Below are 12,088 nucleotides of genomic sequence, written 5' to 3'. Positions count from 1 at the left end.
TCTGACTGCTGTCCAATGGACTTTTCAACTGTCACTTGTCCAACATTCCACCAAGCTGCCTACATTCCCCATCAAAACTGGAGGGAAGATGACAAGTGTCCAACCTGTGTCAGTCGTCACTTATGGTTCCGCTCTGAATGACTAAAGGTAAACTGTGTATATGCAAGAAAGTATTTTAAAATAGTATGTTCATTTTAAAAAGTATCTTATTAAACAGAACTTTTGTCTGAAATGTTGAAGAGTTACTATTAGCGTTATGCATAACCTCACTCCTTGACATTTTGGGACTGGCTCTGCCTGCTGTGGCAGCCATTTTGCAGTTGACTCCACCTCCTGTGGCAGCCATTTTGAGGTTGTTCCCATCACCCTGTACCAGAATTCCAAAGGCTGCCCATAGGCTCAAAAATGTTAGAAACCCTTCGTCTAATAAGTTCTTAGTAACATTAATGGCTGCTGATGTGTTCCAACTGGCACTCTTTCTGCGCGTGCACGCTTGGGGGGGGGGAACGCAATAGAAACCTGTTCAGCAAGTGTTTGAGTCATCCACTGCCAAACCAAGCAGACCCAGTGATCAGGTCACGTGTGATCCCCACAGACAAACAAGGTAAATTCACCTGTTAAACTAGAATTTGATTCAAGGCTTCCTAAACCTGGAAGCTTTCAATGGAACTCTGCATATGAGGATTCTGAAGACTATGAGACTTAAATCTGATGTCTCAGGTTCCTATGGTAACCCAGTTTGTTCAGCCTGCTTTAATCTGTCACAGTGCCACCCCTCCCCATCTATCCAAAATGCCCAAGAAATATTAGGGCTCTGTTGCTTTAGTGAACAACCAGAGCAGAGACTCGTTTCTGCCTGCTGCTGTAACTGCACCTATTACAAAAAAAAATTTACCCAAGGGGAAAAAATGCTAATTCCTCAGCCTCTTCTGATCAGTGTCATTGATAATTTGTGAACCAAAAAAAAATTCATTTAATATTTGGCACCACCAAACAAACAGGAAGATTTCTAACAAGCACAAAAACAATGCGTGTGTGCCAAAATGGGTGCTGATGGGGAATGTCTTCCTGTTATTGTTTGTGTTTTATCGCAGTTCTCAGAAAAACAAATTTTACCAGAAGGAGATAAGTCGTTTCTCACATTCTTTCCTGTCCTTTGACTGGAAGAGATTACGCGCTTGATGCTGGAGTTTGTTTTGGTACTGGCACAATTTGACCCTAAAAAGAAGTGTGCAGGGAGCCATTTGTTTGATGCTGAGGAGAGGAAGAGAATTTTTCCAATGCCATTTCTCCTGCTGAAAATGCCCACCTCCAGGCTGTGTTAAGCCAGGATAATGAAAAATAGTAAAAGTAGTAAATAATAATAAGGAAAGATGGGTTAGATTTAAACAGAAGGTGGAGTGAAAATTGGTAGAAGGAACATTAACAATTTGAGAGATGCAGATGACACCGCATTACTAGCAGAAAATAGTGGTCTTGAAACAACTACTGATGAAGATTAAAGGAGAAAATGCCACAACAGGATTACAGCTGAACCTCAAGAAGACAAAAGTGATAACTGCCAAAATTACACAATTTTTTAAGGTTGACAATGAAGAAACTGAAATTGTTTAAGGTTTTCTATTCCATGGCTCAATCAACCAAATGGGAGACTGTAACCAAGAAATCAAAAGATTGAGGCTCGGAAAGTCAGCCATGAAGGAACTAGAAAATATCTTTAAGAATAAGGATGTGTTGCTGGGGACCAAGATCAAGATAATCCACACTGTGGTATTCCCCATTACTATGTATGGATGTGAAAGTTGGACAATGAGGACAGTTGACAGGAAAAAAAATTGATTCATTGAAAATGTGGTACTGGATGAAAGTTTTACAGATATCAAGGATGGTCAAAAAGACAAATAAGAAGGTTCTAGTCATGATTGCCAGCCTATAGGCCTCAAGTAGGGTTGCTAGGTCCGCTTACCCTCCAAGTGGATAAGCTCACTTATTCTTTGCTCCTTGCATGGTCCTCATGCATGCACCCCTGCACAATGATGTCACTTCCAGGCCCGTTTGGGGCCAAAACTGGCCCGGTGTGAAGTGTGGGAGCGCGCTTGGGGCAGTGCAATGTTGTCACTCCCAGAAGTGATATTGTTGCACCGCCCTGGAAACACACTTGGGAGGCCCCTGCCTCCCCACCTACTGGCCAGGTGAGTGGTGTGGATAGTGGGGGGGAGCAGAAGATCCCCCACCAGGGGACCTGGGATCTCTAACCTCGAGGAAGCCTGAGGCCTTAAGAGTAAATTTCTCATCAGCTGGTTGCCAGTTCCCCTGCAGGCCTACATTTCTCAAGATCCTCCCCAGCTTTAGGATAAGACTAAAGGAAACTGGGTTGATCAGCACTGAGGAAACTGTAGCATTGGAGAAATAATATAAGCCCCCCCGCTCCAAAGAGGGAAGTTGTTCTTTCAAGAGCTGTGAGGCAGAGAAGCAGCTACTGGCAGGAGAGGACACCTCACGCAGGGAGGGCCAGGTATTGTTTTTATACTATGTGTGTTAGTTATTGTAGTCTATGTTGTTAATTTGGTAGGGTATTGGGGTTTTGTGTATGTTTGATAGCTTAGTCTGTGATAGTTGGTGAGCTGTTGATTTTGTGAGGGTGGTGGGTTAGCACTATGATCATTGGTGAGGAGGCCGGCTTGGGGTCGGGGATCCCAGTGATCCGGGGACGCGGGAGGTATGGTGGTGGGAGCAGATTATGGAAGGGAAGGGCATTGAGACATGGTAGGGCTCGGTGCCCTTCCAATCTGCGTCCCATCCCAAGATATACCTGTTGTGGGGCTAGGATATTAAACCACTCTCTGACACTGGCGCTGTGCAATGCCAGGTCCATAAATAATAAGACCAAAACGCTGCAAGATTATCTTGCAGCATTGAATGTGGACCTGGCTTGCGTGACCGAGACATGGGTGAGGGAGGGCGAGACGGTCGCTTTGAAAGAACTAGCCCCCCCAGGTTATACGGTCCTCCACCAGTCCCGGACAAGTGGTCGGGGGGGAGGCGTGGCTTTGCTCATTCGGGAGTCTTTCTCCTTCAGACCACTCCCCACCCCAAAAATTACTGGCATTGATTGTGTGGGCCTAGCGTTGGACGCCGAGGAGAGGTTGGCAATATGCATGGTGTACCGACCGCCTACTGCACCTGCATCTTCCCTGTCTGGTCTCTTGGAGGCGGTGGCCAGCTGGGCCTTGGAATTCCCGAAACTTTTGGTTCTCGGGGATTTCAACGTCCATGCTGACGACGATGCCTCCATGCAGGCCATTGACCTGGTGTCCTCCATGGCGGCCCTAGGACTCTCCCAGTTTGTTTCGGCTCCCACGCATCAAGCAGGTCACACGCTGGATTTGATTTTTGGGGCAGGGATGATGGTGGTCCTGGATGCCTATGATGCAGTGCCATGGTCAGATCACTTTGTTCTGAAGGCTCGTCTGAGCATGCCGCTCCTTTCCCGGGTGGGCGGTGAGCGGATTTACGCTTGCCCGCGGAGGCTTATGGATCCAATTGGTTTCCAGGCGGCTCTGCGGGATCCGATGCCCCCTGGCAGTACATTAGATGAGCTGGTGGATGATTGGCATGACCGTCTTTCCGAAGCCATCGACGCTATTGCCCCCTGCCGTCCTCTCCGAGCCCGCAAACAGGTAGCTCCTTGGTTTACCGAGGAGCTTCGCCAGATGAAGCGGTCTCTGAGACGACTAGAGTGTGGAGGCGGGGGCGCGACGAAGAGGCAAGAACATCTTATAGGACGTTTATGAAAGCCTATGAGGTGGCAGTGAAAGCAGCAAAGAGGGATTTCTTTGCTGCTTCCATTGCGTCCGCTAGCTCATGCCTGGCTCAATTATTTCAAACAGTTCGGTCCTTGGTCTCCCTCTCTCAGGGAGACCACCAAATTCTTAATTCAACTATTGGCTGCGAGGCTTTTGCGAGCTATTTTGCGGGTAAAATCTTGTCCCTTCGCTGTGGCCTGCCACCCACTGTTGATACAGTAAGGGAACTGGAGACCCCTTGGCCGTCTTCTGGGTCCGTATTAGACCATTTCAGGCTGCTCTCTCAGGACGATGTTGATAGGATCCTGCAGGGGATGAGGCCAACCACCTGTCCTCTGGACCCCTGCCCATCCTGGCTGGTGAAGGCCAGCTCAGAGGGGCTACGGGACTATTGCCCCCTGCCGTCCTCTCCGAGCCCGCAAACGGGTAGCTCCTTGGTTTACCAAGGAGCTTCGCTAGATGAAGCGGTCTCTGAGACGACTAGAGTGTGGAGGCGGGGGGGGGGGCGACGAAGAGGCAAGAACATCTTATAGGACGTTTATGAAAGCCTATGAGGTGGCAGTGAAAGCAGCAAAGAGGGATTTCTTTGCTGCTTCCATTGCGTCCGCTAGCTCATGCCTGGCTCAATTATTTCAAACAGTTCGGTCCTTGGTCTCCCTCTCTCAGGGAGACCACCAAATTCTTAATTCAACTATTGGCTGCGAGGCTTTTGCGAGCTATTTTGCGGGTAAAATCTTGTCCCTTCGCTGTGGCCTGCCACCCACTGTTGATACAGTAAGGGAACTGGAGACCCCTTGGCCGTCTTCTGGGTCCGTATTAGACCATTTCAGGCTGCTCTCTCAGGACGATGTTGATAGGATCCTGCAGGGGATGAGGCCAACCACCTGTCCTCTGGACCCCTGCCCATCCTGGCTGGTGAAGGCCAGCTCAGAGGGGCTACGGGACTATTGCCCCCTGCCGTCCTCTCCGAGCCCGCAAACGGGTAGCTCCTTGGTTTACCAAGGAGCTTCGCTAGATGAAGCGGTCTCTGAGACGACTAGAGTGTGGAGGCGGGGGGGGGCGACGAAGAGGCAAGAACATCTTATAGGACGTTTATGAAAGCCTATGAGGTGGCAGTGAAAGCAGCAAAGAGGGATTTCTTTGCTGCTTCCATTGCGTCCGCTAGCTCATGCCTGGCTCAATTATTTCAAACAGTTCGGACCTTGGTCTCCCTCTCTCAGGGAGACCACCAAATTCTTAATTCAACTATTGGCTGCGAGGCTTTTGCGAGCTATTTTGCGGGTAAAATCTTGTCCCTTCGCTGTGGCCTGCCACCCACTGTTGATACAGTAAGGGAACTGGAGACCCCTTGGCCGTCTTCTGGGTCCGTATTAGACCATTTCAGGCTGCTCTCTCAGGACGATGTTGACAGGATCCTGCAGGGGATGAGGCCAACCACCTGTCCTCTGGACCCCTGCCCATCCTGGCTGGTGAAGGCCAGCTCAGAGGGGCTACGGGACCATTTGGAGGCCATTGTTAACATCTCCCTGAGCTCTGGGGTTTTTCCAGGAGTGTTAAAGGAGGCGGTAGTGCGGCCCCTCCTGAAAAAAACATCTTTGGACCCCACCAACCCGTCCAGTTACCGCCCAGTGTTAACCTCCCGTTCCTGGGCAAGGTGATTGAGCGGGCAGTGGCGGTACAACTGCAGGAATTCCTGAATGATGCTCTAGTCCTGGACCCATTCCAGTCTGGCTTCCGTCCTGGCCATGGGACGGAGACAGCCTTGGTTGCCCTCACAGACGACCTTTGCAGGCATCTGGATCGAGGTGGGTCAGCGCTGCTTGTGTTACTTGATCTCACAGCAGCGTTTGACATGGTTGACTATGATTTGTTGGCCAGCCGCCTTGCCGATGTAGGGATTAGGGGGACAGTCTTACAGTGGCTGGTCTCCTTTCTCCAGGGTCGGGGACAGAGGGTGGCACTCGGGGGAGATCTATCGCCCCGTCACCCTTTGGTGTGCGGGGTTCCCCAAGGGGCGATACTCTCCCCGATGTTATTTAACATCTATATGCGCCCCCTCGCCCAGTTGGTGCGGAGGTTTGGGCTGGGTTGTCATCAATATGCGGATGACACCCAACTTTCTCTGTTGATGGACGGCCGGCCAGACACGGCCCCAGACAGGTCGAATCCACATTACCTCTTTTTTCCCGGTTGTTCTCCACATGAAATCCGCATTTCAGAGTGCCGGTCACATTACCCAATCCTCTACACGCATCTCTCTCGGATTTCCATCGGATTACTAGTAGCGGTTTTCTTGCGGGAGTTTCACGATGGACGTGAACGCTTGCGAGCGCAATTTTCGCGCTCCTTTTTTAAACAGCCGTCAATCAAGTCTCCCCTTCCTTTCCTTGCGTTCCCATTGGCCGATTCCACCAGAGATGGCTCATAAGCGATTTCTCCTATATTTCCCCTTTATTTGCTTTCGTTGCTTGGTTCAGCAACATCCGATTTCTCAAAAGCCAAACTTTTTTCTCATTAACATCTTTTTAGTGCCCCAACCACCCGAATATCCTCTTCCCCCCCCTCTTCTTTTAAATTTTTTTTTTAAATAGATCTGTCATAGCGAAATTTCGTAGTGTGTTCCAGCGCAACAAAGATCACATATAACCGCCGTCCTAACGCCTCCTGCCTCGGCCCATGTATACAGTGCTCTTGAATGATACCACAAACAAGTTTTTAAAATCTGTTGTGTTTCTTGTTCCTTGAGAAATGTCTCTTTTAATTTTTTTGGCTTTTTTAAAACTTAAGACATCGTGACGCAGTGACGATTGATCAAAATAAAAAGCTTTGAATGTCCAACCCGGAATTATTTTGTTGGAATGTTATTAAATCGTTTGGTCAGGGTGCGTCTCGTGGCTGGCGTTTGTCACGACCGAAGGTTGAGCACCACGGAGACACTTGGCTAGGGTGCCTTTTCTGGGCGCAATACTTTTTTTATTCCCACATAACAAAATATCGCTATTCCAAAGATTCATTAAAAAAAAATTAGAAAAAAAAGGATCAGAGAATCGAGGGAAGATTTACGTGCCGCACAGACAGAATAGGAATCAATTGTGTTCCTGGCAAAAATATTAGTAGATAAAGAAAGTTTGTCAATCTTGGATTAACAGGGGAAATGCTGTCCAAAAACATGCAGAAAACATTTTGAACATCGAACACCTTTCTGTTGCTCTTAAAGAAACGCTTCTTATTTCTGGTGACCCAATTTTTTAGTTCCACATTGACATCCATGAACTTAAAATAGATTCCCTTGAAATCTTATCTGTATTTCCATTCCTGTTTTGCTGTAAAATTTGGTGTTATGCCTGGGGACACAATGGAGAAAGCATTCTGAAGATACAGTGAATACAGACAGAATGCTAAATTTAAAGTTGTGATGTGGCGTTCTGTGGGTTCTTTGTGGTTCTTCGTGTTTGGAACCTGTCTCAAACCTGTGTGCCAACCAGGCTGGAGACTACGACGTTTGGCCCCCCGATTGGAGTGATGAATGGGAAACCTAGGATATCAGCAGAATCATTCTGGACATCATATTCAAAGTGTCCTTCGGCATCCTCCACTTTTAAACAGCTCCTTTTGTTCCACGCCAGTAGAAGAAAAAACACATCTGGATATCCAGCACAGATAGGGGCCCGCCTGTAAATTCTGTTAATTGGCGTCACGTGTGGTTCATTTCCATCACACCCAATCTAAAACACTGGGGACTGATTGATTCAGCACTCCATTCAGAAAATCATGCATTCAATGCCAGTTTCACCCATTGATTTCATTTCCCACATTAATGGACTGTGCTTTTGAGAGGGAAGAACGGGTAACACCAGGAGCGGCACATTCCAGACGAATCAGAATTGGTGTTTTTGTATTACGCTGTGCCAACAAATTTCAGCTTGATGTCTCCATGTGATGTGGCGGAACAACCAGTTTCTTGGGCCATTTAAACTACAGGTCATATCACATTATTTCTCAACATCAGCAATTTAGAGCCCAATGATGCCATTGGGGTGATGCTCCTTAAATTGTCAGTGCTTCCCTCATCTGGAAAACTGAGTCTGGTGACATGATGACAGGGGGGATGCTTGTGAGGTGCTTGTGGAACAGTGTAATCCACCATTTGCCACTTATATAACATGTCCCAAAAAACCTACAATTGTGTCAAGTCAACTGTGGCAATCAGAATTTGACACATGAGACTAAACTTTGGCAGGTAAGGCTAATGAAGTTCGAGGTCACGATAAATACAAACACTTCACGTGTTTGCCGGGGATGCGGGAAATTAGAAAAAAGGGGGTGCAGAGAAAACCTATGATGATGTGGGACATTGTACCAACAAGGGGTGGGCATTGATTGTAATTTGGGAAATCTAGTGGACAGTCCAGACAGCCATTACACCTATCTTATTGATGCATAGACATGGACCACGTACAGAGAAAATATCATTGTGACATCATGGAAAATATTTTTTTAATTTAAGGAAAAAATTCAGCAAAAGAGAACCACAAAAAAAATTTTTTTTTTAAATGAACAGCTCAACAATAAACTGTGGGGGAAGGGGAAGAAAACTTGGGTAACTATATACAGTGGTGAGAACAATCAGGGTGCATCCCCAGAGGCAGAGGGACGATGTCTCCTTCTCTCACGGCGCTCCATCACATTGACTCGCCGCCCTAGGCGTGCTAGTCGGTCCTCCACGCTGCTCAACCTCTCTTGCACATTAGAGACTGAATTTGGGAAAGAAAAGTGTTTTTGAGAGACGGCACCCAAAAAAAGGGTGACAGCACCATTCAGAGCAAAAACTTACTGGATGATCCTAGCCTCTCCTCCATCCTCTCCATGGCCGTGAACAGATCTCCTATCCCTCTGCGTTGGGCTCTTCCTGGGGGAGCAGACCTTCTGCTGGTTGAGGGACCCTCCTCCGACCGTTCCAGTTGGCTTTCCTGTGCACTAGCTTCAGAAATGAAAGGAAGAAATCAAACTCTTGTAAAACGGTTTGGCCACAGCAGTTATAACATCATGGCTGATCCACTGTGGCATCAACCTCCAGATTCTCTGATTTCACTTCAATGATTACAGAAAAATGGGAACTCTGTTATAGCACCAGCAAATAAAACATCGGAAAGCATTAATTTTTTTTTCTTGCTGTTACAAAGGAGAAAAAAAAAGGCTGACAATTATTTTTTTTCACAACACACTTTTGAAATCGTGGAAAAGGGTGGTGGGTGGTGATGCTCCGTGCTTGGGGCACCACTGTCATATACAACTTCCCCTCCATCCATGGAAGTGTGGAAGCGAATGTGGTCCCACTCATCCATGGACACATTCTATGAAGGTTGATGGTCAAGTGCACGGTGTGGGAAAGCATCAGTTGCTGGTCTGCCTGATTTTAGGTGGGGAAGAATATATTAGGCAAATACATGCTTACCAGGGGGTGCCTGTTCTGATCCCTGTGCAGGGTCCTCAGAGGAAGCTTGCTCCCCAGCCACCTCAAGCGCCTCCTGCTCCTCGTCTGCTCTTGCCTCCCCCACGGCAGCGGTGGGAGCTCTACCACGGAGAAGGGCTGCAAAGTGAAGAAGAAATGTTGGCACACTCCATCAAACCATTGCAATCGGAACACTCATGACAAAAAGGTGCAACAAAGATAACACCAGCAACTGTGCACCGTGATGAACACAGCGGCTCAACACATGCCACATTCCTAAACTTGGGGTCCCTCACGCCGAGCAGAAAAAAAGGTTTCTTTGTAGGAGAAAAAAAATCCGCTATTGCAATAAAACGGCGTTGTGCGACGATTACGGGGGGGGGGGAATGGAATCTCAGCTCTCCCCCCACCATCTAACTTTTTGGCTGGTTTCTCCACATTGACGTGCACTTAACTGCGTTGTTAATTTAAAATTAAATGCTTTTAAGAGGTTCTTACCAGCATGATGACGGGATTGCCAGCTTGGCCTTCCGGCGAGATCCCAGAGGTTCATCATGGACGCAAAGTACGGGGGCTTTCCACTCTGGCGAGGGATCCCCTGCCAGGCTTCCAGCGCCCCGTAGAAGTCCCCCTTCACCCTCTTGAACTTCGATCTGCACTGTTCGGGGGTCCTGCTGTGACCACGGGCACACATCTGCCTCGACAGCTTGTGAAATATAAGCTTCGTGGGCAGATGTGTGCTCCTCATTACACGCGCCGCTTTTCCGGAGCGTGCAACGAGGTCCAGCAGGGTCTCCACCTCTTCATCCCGCCAGAAGACTCCTTTTGCCGCTGCTGCCATACTTGTTCCTAAACGAAATACCGAAAATGTGCTGTTGCATAAATAAGCATGCCTTCATAACGGCTCCATAAAGGCGCGGAAAAAAAGGCTGCTGATTGGACGCGCTTAAACAGGATGACCAATCGGTGTTGAGGATTTCATTTCGGCGCCAAATGCTTTTGAATGAACACTATGTTCTCCCACACTCATGGGAAGGCCCTTTCAGGCCAATAATTTTTATTTCTGCTACTTGAGGTCCAGTGAAGCACGAGAAAGCATTGTTAACAAGAACAGGGGTTGATTTCTTATCAACAAATTGGTTCAATTTTCACATCGCATTACAGTCCTTTTCACGATACATCTTCCTGGTGCGCCAATGCTTCATCGAAAATTCGTCATAGCGTTATTTTGTCACATTAAAATTAATTAGGCAAAGGAACGGGTGGTGGCTACAGCGCATGCGCAATTAACGGCTTGGATTTCCGGCGGGAGAACAGTGCTTGGTCGACGGATCACAGTGCAGTGGACTGCCCTCCATTTGCTTTCTTGCAGACGTGGGGAGAGAAGAGCAACCGACACTCTGATCTGCGGACACCATCATAAACAATTGTTTTTTGAAAATGTCGGCCACTGCTCCTGCGGCTCCACGATCAGCGACATGGAGGGAAAAAGAGGTATTGGACCTCCTTTCTTTCTGGGGGGAGGACAAGATACAGGAAGCCCTTAGAAGCTCCCACAGGAACTTAGACAACTTTGAAAAAATTTCCAAAATGATGTCCTCACGTGGTCATCGGCGCACTGCATTGGAATGCAGGAACAAAACAAAAAGTATGCGGTTGGAGTACAAGCGCGTCATAGCACACAATTCCACCTCTGGAAACGGCCCCATTACATGTCCTTTTTTTCGTGAGCTGGACAGTATTCTAAGAGGGGACGCAAGTGTTAAACCTAAACGGATAGCGCGAAGCATTTCTTTTGCCCAAGGACCCCCGCAGATAAGCGCCCCCAGGGAAGTGATGGAGGGATCGGAGGAACTCTTCTCGCACGACATGCAGACGATAGATGCTGCACCGCTGTGGTGCTCTTCTCCAAATCCCATGGCAGCACGTGAGTGATGGAGCGTTGATTATTCTAGTTCAGAGCTATGATTTTTCTTCCTTTTCACATTTCCCTGACTATGAAATCGTAACACCTTTATTGATTTCACGTTTATAGCGCAGAACTCGTCATCATCCACCGATGCCAGTGAAGAGGATCTTGACCGCACCATAGATGGACTTGCTGACAAGGGTGAGCATTGTTTTGACAGGTTGCTCCAATGTTGGCCCACCCAAAAACAGTCCCTGGAAAGGCTGAAGACATCTCGAAAGTGGGAACGCCAAGATGAGAGTGCTTGTTTTAGGGGGAAAAAAGGGCACGACCTCAGGTTTGCAAGATATGGGAAAGTCTGTCAGTGATGGGATGGTTTGGAGGTCTTTCATTTATGGGGATGATGTGACATCATCGGCCACACCGTGGAGGTTGTCTTAGACTTATGGTTTCCAATCGTCAACTGTCCACTCCTGCCCAGGCCATCCATGCAAGCAACACCACGGTTTATCCGTTCTATATTTACCAAAATGCATGGATGGAGTTGGCTTTGGATTCAAATATATTTTTGATCAGTCTCCTTTTCATTAATGGATGCCTGACTTGAACTCCAATCTCTACACTCGAAGCATATAAACCCAGTGCCCAGCTTCAGGGACAGATGAACACAGGAATATGAGACCGTGGACGGGTGCACGGACTGGTGCAATTTTCTGTGTGAGACATTCCGGTCCACTAAAAGGCTGAATAAGGGGTAGATGACAGAGGGCACATTAAAAATCTGTTTCTGGTTTTCAGGGCCACCTCTTTGTCGTTATAGTGGTGCAAAAAAAAATATCAGACGTCCCATTACAGCTCCTATCATCTCTTATATATTGCTAGTGGCACAGATACAAATAAGAAAAGAGGACAACGCAGAAG

This window comes from Eublepharis macularius, chromosome 5, assembly GCF_028583425.1.
Source record: "Eublepharis macularius isolate TG4126 chromosome 5, MPM_Emac_v1.0, whole genome shotgun sequence".
NCBI classification, from domain to species: domain Eukaryota; kingdom Metazoa; phylum Chordata; class Lepidosauria; order Squamata; family Eublepharidae; genus Eublepharis; species Eublepharis macularius.
This window is presented reverse-complemented; position numbering follows the sequence as displayed.